This window comes from Martes martes (genome assembly GCF_963455335.1).
Source record: "Martes martes genome assembly, chromosome: 5".
Classification (NCBI taxonomy): Eukaryota; Metazoa; Chordata; class Mammalia; order Carnivora; family Mustelidae; genus Martes; species Martes martes.
The window spans coordinates 135,688,004-135,702,945 of NC_137892.1; the positions used below are offsets into that span (position 1 = coordinate 135,688,004).

Consider the following 14,942-nt stretch of genomic DNA (forward strand, 5'->3'; position numbering starts at 1 on the left):
GTGGCCGTGGCCGTTAGCGTTGCCTCCAGGAGGCTCTGGCGGGGGCGGCGACTCCCGGGGCTCGCCGAGGGCAGCGGGCCGCCCCAAGCCCGTGGCCGCCTGGAGCAGCCCGGCTCTGGGGCAGGGGAGGCGAGGCGGCGGCGGCGGCGGCGGCGGCGGGTTGTGCCCGGCCCCCCTCCTCCTCGCCTCCAGTCCCCGGGCGACTGCGGACTCCGGGCAGCCCCCGGGCGGCGGCCGACGCGGCCGAGCGGACGGCGGGGGATGGCGAGATAGCGGCGCGGCAGCGGCCCGTGAGTGCCGGAGGCGGGTGGGCGCGGCGCGGGGCGTGGGGAGCGGGAGCCAGGGAGCCCGGAGCCGGGTCCCGTGGGCGCGTCGCCGCGAGCGCCTGGCGGCTCGGGCGGGGTGGGGGGCAGCGCTCCGGTTGGCTCTGGTCTGGGGGCGTCTGCGAGGAGGGACGGGGGGAGGGGGAGCGCTCCGGGTCGCACCGCTCCCCGCGCGCCCTTGGGCCACCTCGCGTCCCGGAGGGCGCCTACTCCGCGGTCGCGAACTTCTGCCCCACATAGGGCAGTAAGTTCTGAGACCATAAGCTACCTGGGGGATGGGAGGGAGCTTTAATATTTATTTAACTTTGGAGATGTAATCAACCGATTGATTTCGTGACCACTTCTTCCTCCCTTCTTCCCTTATTTATACTGTATTTGATTTACCTGTATTTTTGTGTGTTTATATCCGAAGGCACTAAACTCAAAAAACCCAGAGTTAAAGCGTCAGTGATCAAAGTTGGGTTTCATGAAAGATGCGGCTTCTGTTAACATTGTCTAAAAGGGGGGAGCTGGCATCTTGAATCCTTACCCGGACAGAAAACTGCATTTCTAGTGGTTGTGCATTTAACGTCTGGGCTTGAGTAATGTGATTCCGGTCCCCATCTTCCGCTACCGAAGTATATATATAAGGTCTTTATTCTCAGCTGGGTATCTTAGTGTGCCTTTTTGTGGAGGGTGTGTAATGCAGTCAAATATTGATATAACGTGTACGATTATTGAATAGCATTTGTATAGAAATTAATTTTTTGCATTTGTTTTTATGTGTTCATTTAACAAATTTTTCAGCAGAAGGGTTTCAGTTTAAGATTTGTCTTCTGACATGTTCATTTTCAGTTTCAGATTTGTCTTTCATTAAAAGTTTTGCTTGGAGTAAAATTAATGTGATATAGTACTATCATTTAGTCAGGGGTCCACAAATGAATCCTAACTTGAGTTTTAAGCAAATTTCCATCCCTTACAAATGAAAAATTAAAGCGTTTTTATAGTGCAAATGATGCTTGCCCCTCCCCTTAAAATCATTATTTTGCCACAGATGTGAAATCCTCCTTCACGAATATCAGAGGGTTCCTTGTCTAAGCCTGGCAGAAGAAGGGAATAAGTATAGTGTGTTTTCAGAAATTCCAGACTCTCCTCTTGTTTTTTACATTGACTTTCTGTTTTATCATTAGGTGGAAACTGTGTTAATTTTTACATTGACTTTCTGTTTTATCATTAGGTGGAAACTGTGTTAATTTGGAGGCTTCATTAGGTAGTAACAAGCTCAATTTAAATACGAGGTATGCTTTCAAGGTGAACTTAGCAACTCTTTCCCTTCCAAGAATTGAATTGAGGCTTATTTGCTTTGTAATAGGTGAGATCACAAACTAGCCTCTCTAATTAGTGGAGACTTGGATTCTCTTCTGGGAATTAACGATCAGGATCTCTGCTGTCAAGTGAAACTTCTGTGATTTTTGAAAGCCTGTACTTTTGATGATCATTCCTGAATAATATGTTGGCAATAGTATAAATTATTCTGATATTAAAATTTACTGGATTAATTTGTGGGACGGGCACTCTGTGCACATTGTAGGAGATTGAATAGACATAAAAAGGTCTGGAGCACAAACTGTATCTCTCTCCCCTCTCTGAAACATAGCACCCTGTTCTCCCCAGGAACCAGGGTTACTAGTTCCTTGTGTATATCTTTCCAGATATAGCTTATGCTAGTATAAACATTCTGTATGTGTTCTTTTTATTTGTCTTTCCACAAACGAGGACACATTGTATAAGCTGTTCTGCAGCAGCTCTGCGCCCTTCCCGTAGAGTACTAAATCTTGGCAGTCCCTCTATCAGTACTTAAGAGCTGTCTCATTCTGTAAGAGCTGCTGAGAGTACTCCAGTAAGGGTGAACCATTATTTATTTAACCTCCATTTTATTGAGATATGTGTAGATTGTTTCTAATACCTTGTTGTAAAATTTTTGTAAAACAATCGTTTTTAAGGTTTATAAGTGGATTTTAATTATTCCCAAAGGCCCAGAGGAGCAGTAATTGACTTCTTTGCCTCACATTCCAGGAAACAAAGGCCCCTACTCTCCAGTATACACCTCTTGCTTTTGTATAATTTCAAAGTGATCCATTAGGGTCTTTGGTGTCTTTGTGGGGAAGCCTGATCCATGATGGCCAGGAACTAAAGTCATACACCTTGATTTAATACCCTGTCTCTTTGTTCTGAGAAAAAAAAAGAACATACATAAACTCTAAAGAAGAATCTGTAAGAAAAATTTACAAGAGATTAAATATTTCTGAGCCTGGAGAAAAGACTGTGCCTTTGATTAAATTGAAGATGGAGGCAGTTTTGGTTCCATAGGGCTTGTTTACCATTAGGCACTAAAATGCCTTCCTTCTGTAGATTATCACTAATACCTCCTATTTAATGTTGTTACAGTTTGGGAGAAGGGTATGAGTAACTATTGAGGGGGGCCATGCTTTCAGAAAATATTTGGCTCATTTAAATTAAAAATGAACATCTCAGAGTGCTTTTTAACACCTCCACCTTCAGGAGCGTGGGCAGGGGCTGATTGCTCCCCATCCTTCCTCACCCCCAGGAGCAGCCTCAGTCAGGATGGGCTGTGATCATTTGCTGACTTAATAAAATAAGTTGTACTGCTAATCCTAGAGATTGTGCCTAATACATCGTAAAAGTTGAGTATTAGCCAGTGTTGACCTGTAAATGTTCATTATATTTATTTTTTAGTGTTTTAAGACTCCTGTAAGCTATAGTTTTTTCCAACTGATCAACTCTTTTAGCATTTAAGGTGTTTTCCCTTTATTATGTGGCACCTACCATTGTAGTACAAAACTGCTAATATTGCCTATATTTTTTCTTCTTAAATAAGTATATATTGAGCATTTGTTACATTGCAGACAGCTTGATGGGGATTGCAAATATTGCCGTGCACAGGGTAGACAGACCCCGCTGTAAATGAGTTCACATCTTACTGGGGATGATGAACAAAAAGCAGAGAAGCAATAAGGGAGGTAATAACCAAATAGTGCTATGTACTGGGAGAGTAGTAAGAGTTGCTGTAGTGAAGAGGGGCAGGATGGGGGGCCGTTATTTTAGATTGAGCAGCCCTGGAACACTCTCTATTACGTGGAGAGATGAGCAGAGTTGAATGAGGAGGACGTCTGTGTTTAGAGGTCTGAAGGAAGAGTGGCTCAGACAGCGGGAACAGTAAGTGCAAAGGCCCTACGGGGCACGGGGGAGGAGGGGTTGTGTCTGAGCCTCTCTCTTGGGAGGTGCTGGGGCTGTCTCTGTGGCTGGGGTTTATGATGGAAAGCGGATGGGGAGAGTGGCAGGCAGGAGCCAGCAGGCACTGCATTTGGTGCACTGGGTGTTCACGTGTGTGTGAAGGAATGTTTGCTGACATGGAGTAGGCCTTGGATGGTGGGGTCCTCCACCTGCTGGATGCTCCAGGAGAATGGGTGGGGTTTGATCACTCCCCATTCTTCCTCATCACCAGGAATAGCTTCGGTCAGGATGGGCTGGGAATATCTGTTGAATTAATGAATAATCAGAGTTTAAAAAAATAACCTTGCCTGGTTTTGGTCAAACTGCTTAGATTCAGGAGTCTCATTTGAGCTTTCCATTTTGGCTCTGGCCCTTGATGTTACCAAATCAGTTACACACATCATCCTCTCAAAGTTAGTTGTTTTGTTTTGTTTTACATTGGTTGCATTTGACTGCTTTTCCATGAAATTAAAGCATGAAGCCTTAAAAACCTACCTAATCTTCCAGGACATTATAGTGATTTCTGAGTGATGTAGTCAGAAGTTTCATCTTTGATTTCAGTAGATATGCAAGCTGCTTTAGTATAAAATTTTCAAAGATGCCCTCCCCCTTTTTTGTATACTGAATGCATTAATTCCTTTGGGCACATGTCAAACTAATGAGCAAATAAAATATATGTACTCTGTGCAGGTACTTTTATTCTCACAGGAAGAATGTGTGCATGTTCTATTTTAGGGACTATCAGGAACCGCGGTATTTCCTCTTCCCAACTTCTAATCTGTTTGTCATTCCAAATACATGTTCCTTTATATTAATTGAAAGCGTGGGAAATGAGTTTTGAGCCAAGTAATTGTTATACATGTCTAATAAGAATCTGTTATCTTTCTCTTGACCGTGACTTTTTGGCTTCTGTCTGCCATTAGGAGTTTTGTCATCTTGCGGAATGAGGGTTCTGAATTGTTTAATTTGCTGTTCTAATTGGTTGATGCCAGAACCAATAAGTTGTGTCTAGGTTTATCTTTCCAACTTTTTCTCATAAGCTCTGTGCAAACACTATGTAAAGGATGGCTTTTGTGACTCTAAGGCTTAAGGAGAGTCAGCTTTGTCCTTCGTCACTGTCCCTGCAGTAAAAGCTCTTCATATAGCCGAAGCACGCAGGCATCTGTTTTATATGTAACTGGTTGTGGTGACTTAGCGGCTTAGATGGTTGAGTTAAAGTACTTCTACTACTTTCCTTCTATTTCCTCTGTGAACTGTAGAGATGCAGGAATTCCAAATTTGTCTTACATTATCTAAAATTATAGCACATAAACCCTCTCACCAATTGTTGCTGATCATGTTCCTCACTTGAGCAAAGGTGTTTATCAGATACCGTTTTATGGTTTTATGTTGAAAGTTGAGAAAAAATTTCTGGTGGGTGAATTTTTCATGGAATTTTGCACTGAGGTGAGAAAAATCTTGGCTTTATAACCGTTCTTCTGGTTTGTAGGCCAGGTGCAGAAGAATCTTGGAATCATCCTCTGTGCCTGTCATTGAGATTCTCTCTGGATAATTAAGTGGCAGTATCTGGACAGACCACAAGGAGGCGATATCACTTCCCGAAAGTGTGTGTGTGGCACTTCCCTAAAGGGGGGATTGGGAGGCTGAGGCCCCTTGCTGTGCATTTCCTCTGACTGCTGTGCAAAGCAGCCCGCAGGGAGACTCTGGATCTGAGGACACTTTGAAATGGTGGTGGCAGGAACATCTGGTGGAAAATAACAAGTGGTGGCAGAAGAAGTGCTTCCCATTTCTAATATTAGAAATGCTAATGGGGCCATGAGCTGTAGACGTTCTGCAGACAGAATCCTGTGTGTCCATTGAGGTGATGGTGGGTGTAAGCTGCAGAGGAGTGAGCATCCACCAGTGCTGCAGCCCCTGAGGGCACCAGGGTGCCTCCTGAAAGCTGCGGTGCGTGCCAGCCGTTCCTGGCCGCAAGCGAGGAGGCCCACCGCTGGACCAGTGAGGTCCTGTTTCACATCCATTCTCAGTATTTATAGCAGTACAGAAGGGAAGGAGGCAAGGGCATTTTAGAAACCTCTTCAAAGAAACCATTAAAGTTGGGAGCTTACATCCTCATCTAATTGGAACCTGGCCTTTGTTGATTTTTTGAAGACTCCTGGGTCCACCAGAGTTTTACTGTTTACTGTAGATGTAAAATTATCTTTTTTGGAGATCTACGTTCAGATTTTGTGGAACTATATAGAGCTTAAAATGCAAAGCTCTTATCAGTAATAAGAACTTAAACCAAAACCGAAGAAAGTCTGGAATTTGAGAGCCAGAAATCTTGGGTCATCTGGTCAATGTCTTAGTTCACTGATAAAGAAACTGAGACCCAGAGAGGTTACAGTTTGCCCAAGAATCCAGTGGTTCCAGACTGGCACTGTAACCATGATTTGCTGATTCTTCCCTTTAGGGTCCTGAGCCATAATCCCCCCCCCCCCCCCCCCCCCCCGCTGCTGGAACAGCAGCTCATTGAATGCAGGGACTTTGCGGGGTCCATCACTATGGCTTCAATAGAGAACATTGTCCAGCCCATAGTAGGTGTTAGGATATTTGTTGATAAATGAATATCTACAGGATTTTAACAACTTCAGATTGCGATATTGACTATAAGATAGTACAGTATTTATAAAATCTGAAAGAATGTACAATTTGAGTTTCTTGTTTAAAAAATATGGCATATTGCTATTAAACCCTTCAATATTAAGCCTAATATTAGCCAGATAGGCAAGTGAAGATGTGGGGTTTTACTTAGTAGCTTGGTACCTTATTGAGCCTGATTTCACTAAATTTTCAAATTGTTTTGTAAGCTCAGTCTGGGATTTGATGTCATTAACGTCTTATATTTCCTATTTGAAAACATATGTATTTTAAAATACAGCATTTGTTGTCTGAATTGTTTGCTGTTTTTCTAGATATGTTTTACTAATAGTTTCACTATTTTTAAAACTTGAGGCTATATAGGGATTTGATTGTTTAAAAACTAGTCTAGCCAACTGGAGGGTTTGGGGAATTGTCACTTTCAAATGCTGCTGGTGGGTGTTTCAATTGTCATAACTTTCCAGGAGGGCAATTTTGTATTACTCATGGAAAGCCTCAAAAATGTGCAGTGTCCCTTAGTCAGGCATTTCCATCACGAGCAATTTAAACTAAGGAAAAAGAAATAAGCATGTGTACAGAGACTAATCTATAGCAGTGGTTCTTACCTACACAGTGTTTACAGATAACCTTATTTCCATCGGTAGCTTTCTCCCCAACAGTGACTCTTGGTGGGAAGTCTGCTTGGTGGAGTGTCTCAAATTGGGAAGGGGGTACTCTCTGAAGTTTGGGAAAAACACATCTCCAGATTCTGGTGACTTCCCCGCAAAGTACACAGAGAAAAACCTCTCTAATTTGCAAAAATGGTTTTCGTAGTTTTGTTTATCATAGTTGTAAATTAGAAACAATTTAAGTGCTCAATAATAGGGAGATTAGCTACAAATATTGTGGTATGTACATGTAACAGACAACCCTTTATTTATTAACAGTGAGGTAGGGGAGTAATTTACTGATGCGAAAGGATATCAGAATTTGCAAACTGAAAAAGCAGATTGCAAAATGGCATGTGTAAATTGACCTAAGTTTTATGGCTATTTGTTTTGGAGGGTGAATATGAGAGAATGAGCGTGTGTGTATCTATCTGTCTGTCTGTGTATACAATTTGGTAAAATGCCAGGAAAATTATATACCAAATGTTAGATGAGATGATCTTTGTGTGTTGTAATTGCAGGTCACTCTTGTTTTTTTATTACAGTATTCCTGATTTCCTTTATATAAAGCATGTTATACAGTTAAGGGAATGGGATTAGATGTTTCCCATTTATGGGTTATGTGAACTTGAGCAAGTTGTGTCTCTGTCCTTATCTGTAAAATGGGAACAATACTATCCAGCTCAGGTGTGTGCAGGTTGTGTTTGATAAATGTTACCTTGACCTCACTAATCTGATATGATTAAGGCCAATATTATGTTCCTATTAATACAGAATTTCTAAGCAGAATAACTTGTTTTACAGGTTATATCAGATTTGTGAAAAGCATTTTGGGACATTCTGACAATATATTTCATTGCTTTGGGTCACTGGGAAATAATTTTGCTGAATTTTTACTTTAAAACCGAAATGCTTTCCATTGCCAAGACATTTTATTTTGAATTGAAAGCTTCCCCCCCTCCCCCCAGCCTTCTGTTTCTGTCTTTAGTAGTCTTGTATGGTAAGTTCTTGAAGGTCAAGATTGGATCTTTCCTTTTGTAGAGTTGGCATGAAATGTGATTGACTCATTCAGTAACTCTTAGGGGTCTTTTTTTTTTTTTTTACCCCCCAGGCAGTGGGTAGGCTTAGCTACAGGGCAGAGGCCAGGACAGGCATGCCCCCTTCATTTACAGAACATGGGAAGTGTGCAGTATGGTGGCAGGGCCCGGGGCCACCATACTGCACACACAGTAAATGGTATTGCCACAACTGACAGGCAGGCCTTATTTCCTCTCCTGCAGTTCTGAAAGAAACTTTGTTGTGATGTTTCTTTTCAGTGAACACAAACATTGCCTCCTGCTTACTCCACAAATGACATGAGGAGCAGAGAAGGTTATTTCCTTCACTGAGGATTTACTGGTGATTTACATTATACACATGTGAGAATATCCTAGGCTGATAGTCTTAAAATTGCTACCGTGTTTCTTCTGTGAAGGATATGCCTTTTTGATGTTATCTTTTATAAAATTATTGAGATGGGTTCCTACTAATAAATTCAGGACGAATGGAATTCATGGGTATCCCATTCGAGAAATTCTAGCCTGCGATCTTACTGAGGATGAGGGCAATAAAGCATGCAGCTTAAAATACACCAAACAGCATTAATTTTGGAATTTCCTAATGCAAGGACAGTTCTGAAGGTGGCAACAGTTGACAAATTCTGATGGAAAGTAGCTGCAGCAGTCACGAAGGAAGCCTCAGAACTTTCATGACAAGCGGTGACCTTGCATTTCATGTTTTCCCTCATCTGGCCCTAATAAAAGAAGATGGTTTCACCAGTCTTTTTTCCTTATGCCTCTAAAATGCATGGAAGGTTAAGTCATGTCGCAGGTCAGAGGCACCAGCAGAACCAGCATTTTATTTGTCACTTATCTCATGTTTTTTCTGTCTGCTCTCTTGCTTTCCATGGTCCACCTTACTCCCTCCTTCCCACCCCCACTGGAACGAGCAGTAGCTTTCCTTTTTTTTTTTGGTTGCGGGGAGATCGCTTTCCAGAAAGAAGCGCTCTTTCTCTCTCTCAGTGGGACGGACTGAGTATGTATTGGCAAGAAGAGAGCAGCCAAGCTGTGTTGACATGCAGACAGGAGGCTGTTGGGTAGACATTGCATTTAGCCCACTTGCCTTTTCTCAAACGCCAGCTTCGATAAAAGTACAGATGTCTCTGTTTGGGAACTTTTCAGCTCACTGCCGCATAGTCAGGGCTGTGGTTGCTCTACTCAGACATTCCAAGGGATGTATTCCTGGGATCAGAAGCTCAAATGCTTGCAGGTGCAGTGAAGGTCAGGTGCCTTGCTGGGTGGGTCTCATCTGCCTGCCGTCTTTGTGCTTTTGGGAGAGACAGTAAGAAATATCTTTTACTACGAGGTGGGCAGCAGTGACAATCTAGATGGTAAATGGCAGCTGAAATTTGTCTCCGTTCTGGAGACCAATAATAAAAGACACTGGGGGACGTTGCATGTGGGGCATTGCGAGCTTAGTTTGGAAGGACGGGTTGGTGTTTGTTAAATGGACAAGGACAGATTCTGGGCAGAGCGCACAGTGTGTGCGGTGACACAGAGAACAGCCCAGTCTGGCATCTTTGGTGGGACCCGAGCACAGGGGCGATGTGGGCAGAGGTGGGAGTGGGAGGTTGGGAGGCATGAAACAGTGGAGAGCCTCGTGTCTCAGCTAAAGTTGGCCCCTTTTCCAGTGGGCCAGGGAGAGTGATGAAAAATTTCAGGCATGTGAGACCAGCATTTCAGAAAGATGACTCCTGGTTGTGCCATGGAGGGCTTGGGAATCCAGAGACCAGTAAGGAGCCCCACAGTAGCCTAGGCTGAGGGGAAGAGGTCCCCAGCAGGCCCAGTCCTCCAAGTCTGTCTGGATTTTCCCTCTAACACCAGCAGCACACAGAGTGGGGAAGACCGCAAGCCCCTCTCATACCCAGTCTGCCCTGCCCTTTCTTGAAGCTTCTGATTAGACTCAGCAGAAGCATTCCCAAACACAGATCTGCTGGTACCCTACCCTTATGCTGCTAAATGTTCAAGGGGTCCCTGAGAGTGGGTTGTATTATAAAATAGGGAGCAGTTGAAGTCTGGAAGATGTTGGTCACAGGGTACAAACTTTGAGTTACAAGATGCGGGAGTTCTGGGGGTCTCATGGACAGCATGGTGACTGTAGTTAAGTTCGTAATGAATGCTTGGAAATTGCTATGAGACCAGATCTTAAGCGTGTTTACCCCCTGCACATACAGAAAGATTAACTGTGAGGTGATAGACATGTTCGTTAACCTGATTGTGTTGTCATTTCATTGTGTATATCATCACATGAGCAGGTCGTTCGCTTGAGATGTATCCTGTTCAGTCACTTGTCCCTCAGGGAAGCTGAGAAGACAGTTGGGAACAGGCACACCCACGGAGAGATGGGATAAGACTATGTGGAATGAGGTTTATGTTGAAGGAAGAACTTAAAACGATTTGGGCAGTAGGAAAGACAATAACCGCTTATGTTTGGTATGAAGAATACCTTCCTATTGGATTACCTACCTGCTGATTTTTCAGACTGGAAGTGAATCCTCCCATTTTGATGCCACTGGAGGACAGGGTTTTTAGGCATTGTGATAAAATGAGGAGACACAAGAGCTGTCCTTGTTGTCCCTGTTTCAGCAGTTACATTCCATTGTTGGCCCATTCTACTTGATCCGTCTTCTGTGTTTTTCCCACGTGTTACTGCTAAATCATGTCTCTCCCAGCCTGTATTTGTTCATTTTCTGCCTGGGATGCCATTGTCAGCATCTGCATCATTTGATTTCGGACCCTGAAATGAGCAATGCTAAATTATCTTTTGGACTAGTTGACTGGATTAGTTTATTAGGATCCTCATTATTACATGCAACATATTTGCTGTTTTGCCCATTTTTTTCATCCACAGATTTGATGAATGTGATTCCTGTGTCAGCATCCAGTTCATTAATGAAAACGTCAAGAAAAGCAGAACTGTCATGTCTGTTAGTAAACTTGGTCCGGGTTGACAGTGTCCGATAATTAGCCCCTCTCGAGTAAGATTGAGCATGTGGTAGTGAATAACCCCCCCCCCTTACTCTTTCCTATACAACCTGTATCTCTTGCTCATACGTACCCTTCAGGCATTTAGAAGAGATACTCTTCAAACCAAATACCTCCTGTTTCTGGCACTTGCTTTCCCAGGCGGGCAGCCTCATCAGGTGAGGGGGTGCAGTGGGGCTGAAGTACATTGGCCTAGGGTCCCTTTCCTGACATGTTCTGTAGTCTTACCCGGGATCAGTGTCAAGCGCACATGGCTCTTGTCTGTAGAATCTGCTTTCTTGATAGTATGGCCCACGGAACATGCCTTTCCAAAACAGTTTGGCCAGAAACCAGTTCTTTCTGTTGCATCTTTCATTCCCTGTTCCACTCTTTTTAGAAGTTTCACATGAGTATAAGGTGAAGTACTGGGCTTGCAAAAGCTTTTGAAGATGCTGCTCAAAGCTGAAGGTTCTCTTTTCATTCTTCTTTTCCTTTTTTTCTTTTGAGAAGCATTTGCATTCTAAGGTGATGTTTAGCACTAGGAGATCTGGAATTAAATAATGCTCTAAAGAACAGAAAAGGGCCATTTGAATTCTTTCGGAGAGGAGAGCTTTGAGAGTCCAGCCCCAAAGAATGTTAAGAAAACATTCAGGCGCATTTTTGTCAATAATCTGTACACTGAAATATAAATCTTGAGACAGTTTATATTTTAAGATTATTTCAACAGCAAGTCAAGAATTTTTTAATGCCAATACATTTTGAAAACAGGTTGTTAACTGGTGCCCTACGAACTATACTTGGCCTACAGATGTGTTTTCTTTGGCCCACATAGTGTTTCATAAAGAAGTAGTTGCCAGCATTTAAAAATAAGGAGATTTCACATTACAAAACCAAACCAAACCAAACCTGCATCCCTGTCCCTTTTTGAAAACCTTGAAGGTCTTGACTGCACTGGACCCATGTTCCTACATGGCAGTTCTCTAGAATAAAGCCGCATCTGGGAGCTACCCGCCGCAGCTGTGTGCTCCGTGTTTGTCCCTGTGGCCAGCCTCACTCACTCCATTGGGCTGGTACTCCAAGTAGGTTTGAGTTTGCACCTGTCTGCTGAGTTAAAGAGCTAGCCAGTTAGGAGCCTACTTCAGAGTTGGGAGGAGAATAGGAAGGTGGTAGCCATTTGCTCTTTTGTTCTCTGAATGTAGGTTGTTTGACCTTGGACATGATGTGATGACTGGCAGTGCTTGGGAGAGCAGGTGGAATTTCCCCCCAGGAGCAGTGGTCAGCTAGGCAGCATGGAGGAGAGCAGCGTCCCTCCTGGCATTCCAGATCTGCTAGTTCAAGGTGACAAGCAAGCTGTCCTAAGACTAAAACAGCTCTGCATTTCTTAGCATGTGGAAAGTAGGGAAGGTAGGCCCTGGGTCGTCATTGTGTGATTTCATAGAGGTTAGGAGAGTTGTTCAAGGTCGCATACCTGCCACCTGGGCAGTGGTGGACTAGGGACTGGAGCCCAGGACTCGCAACTCTGGTTCAGTGAGTTTTCCATGCCACGTTTTTCATTTTTGTGTCACGGTGCAGAGATGAAGTTGGTAATCAGGCCTGGATTCAGATCCAAGTTCTGCCCCTGAATAGCCGTGTGACCTCAGGCAAGTGTCAAAACCCTCTTTGTGCCTCATTTTCCTTGTTAAAAAGAAGGGGAGAATAATGATACTGACCTCATGGAATGGTTATGGGGCTTAAATCTGATAATTGCATTTAAATAACTTAAAACCATGACTACCTGTAGTAAATAGTGCATTAACAATGCATAGTATCTGAAAAATAGTATTTGTAAGTTCTGTATTATCACAGAGGACTTAGCTAAAACCAGCATTTCAACCACACAAAACTGTTACATCATATTTGTTTCCCTTTTAGAACTTAAAAAGGACTTTAAAGATCGTTTAACTCTATGTATTTTTTTTTAAAGCCTCCAACAATTTGACCCAACTTTGTTTTTTTATTCATAAAGTTTTCTGTAGCAGACAGGTGCATTCAAAAGCCTATCGTTCAACTTTCTCTTCAGAATGTAAAGAAACAATTGGATGTCATCAAAATATTTTCAGTCCTCACCGAAGACACTGTGTGGATGGATTTGTTCAATTCACTAAATAGATCTGGAATATATAGTGCATATAAAAAACCCTTTAGATGCAAGAGAGTTGTAAAGATAAGTTCTGCTCCTTAAGCAGCTCATAATTAATGGGAAGAGAGGGTGGGAGGAAAGGAGAGAATAGTGTCCATAGTACCTGGTGTGGGATAAGAAATGCTTGAACTAGAAACCGAGCGAAGGACAGCAGGAACACGAAGAGATGCCCCAAGAACAGCTGAAGGGGAGGATCAGACCGTGGGGCCGAAGTTTGACTTTGACGTCGGACCTGTAGTCGGAGCTGCTGGCAGGACAGCCTCCTGACCGTTGGCCTGGAGCTTGAAGGGACCGTGAGGGTCAGAGATGGAGAAGCTAATCAGAGCCAGGAGAGTCACTGTGGAAGCTGGAGGCCACAGGGTGGGTTAAGCCAGCATTTGGGCCACGATGCTGCTGAGGGCCTGCCAGAGCCAGGGTATGTGTAGAGAGGTGTGAGGGACAGGGAGTGAGACAGGTCGCCTTTAGGAGGGAGAGCTGACCAGTCAGTGGAAGGGCTGAGGAAGAAGGAGGAGTTAGGGTTACTCTCGCTGGGGTGACCCAGGAGAAGACTGGTGCCCTGAAGCAGGGCTGGGGCATAAGAGAGCAGGTCGGGAAGGGAAGGTGAGTGTAATTTGATACCTGTGGAGATTTTGAGGGATCCAAGAGCTATCTAAGTGGATATGTAGTAACTCCTGCAGGACCTCCTTTGAATTGGGGGTGTGTAGACAAGCAAGCAGTTGCCTAGTGGGCAGGGGGTTAATCTGTAAATGGGAGGAGGCCAGTCCTGGAATTAACAGATGTGGAGATCATGAGTTGTGAACAATGTAAGCCACAGAATAGATAAGGCAGTTCAGTGAAGAGCGAGTGGTAGGCTCTAAGGGAGTCCCCCAAGGAAGTGGAGGAGGCGCTCTTCAGGGCATCTCTAGTCCATGGGGGAAGGAACGCATCATTTAATGGATGGTGTTAGGGTAAGTGTGACCTTTGGGGGCTGGGGGGAGTCTGAGTTCCTGACTCTCCTCCTACACTCGAATTAATTTCATATGGATTAAAGTTTCACATGTAAAAAGGCTTAAATACCCTGGAAAACTATATAGGTGACCATTTACATGGTTTTGGCATGAGAAAAAGTTTATGGTCAGCAACCATAAAGGACAAAATTGGGAAATCTGACTTAACGTCGAACAGAAACCTCACCGAAAAGTAAGGAAACAAACTGGAAGTATTTGCAACGCATGTACCAGTTCATTTGCATGTTATGGTATGGTGTTAGGATTTGTTTCTTACCAAGCAGTGAAGAAAAGATTAATGTCTGATTAGAAAAAATGGGCAAAAGATAGAACAAGCGTCTCCCATATAAAGCATTGCCGATTACCACTAGACCCATGAAAAGTACTTTTGACTCCATAGTCAAGGAAATGCCATTTAGGGCCTAAGAGTTGGAAGAGATTAAGTAAATAATAATAATAATCTTGCTGTTGGTGAGAGTGTGGGGAACTAGGTACTGGGGAATAGAGCTGTTCCAGATCCTTTTTTGAAGTTAGGCTGCTCTTGCGCTTTTCCCCCAGCAAGTTGAAGATCCCTCTTGGCAGGAGTGGTGTCCTTCAGGTCGTTTCTTTAGGAAAATAATAGGGTGTTTCACCCTGTGCGAGGAGGCAAGAGCAAGTTATTTTTGCCGCTAGACATCATTAGCATTCATTGAAGGCTGGTGCAAGCCAGGCGAGGCACACTGACAGCCCCGAGGAGGGCAGAGGCGAGCGTGGAGACATCACTGGTCAGGGCGGCGGAGCTGCGGGCTGATCCTGGAGCACATGGAGAAGGCCATGGGGCCCATCCCACAGAG

The 14,942-nt window shown here is 43.9% G+C and overlaps 1 protein-coding gene across 1 annotated transcript in view; it reads left to right on the top strand.

The window, feature by feature from the left end:
* Positions 1–256: 256 nt before the first annotated feature.
* LIFR (LIF receptor subunit alpha) overlaps positions 257–14,942 on the top strand; it is a 71,386-nt gene continuing 56,700 nt past the window's right edge. Inside the window, exon 1 of the mRNA XM_080803918.1 lies at positions 257–290. The gene's annotated coding sequence lies outside the window, so the exon portion shown is untranslated. The remainder of the gene's footprint in view (positions 291–14,942) is intronic.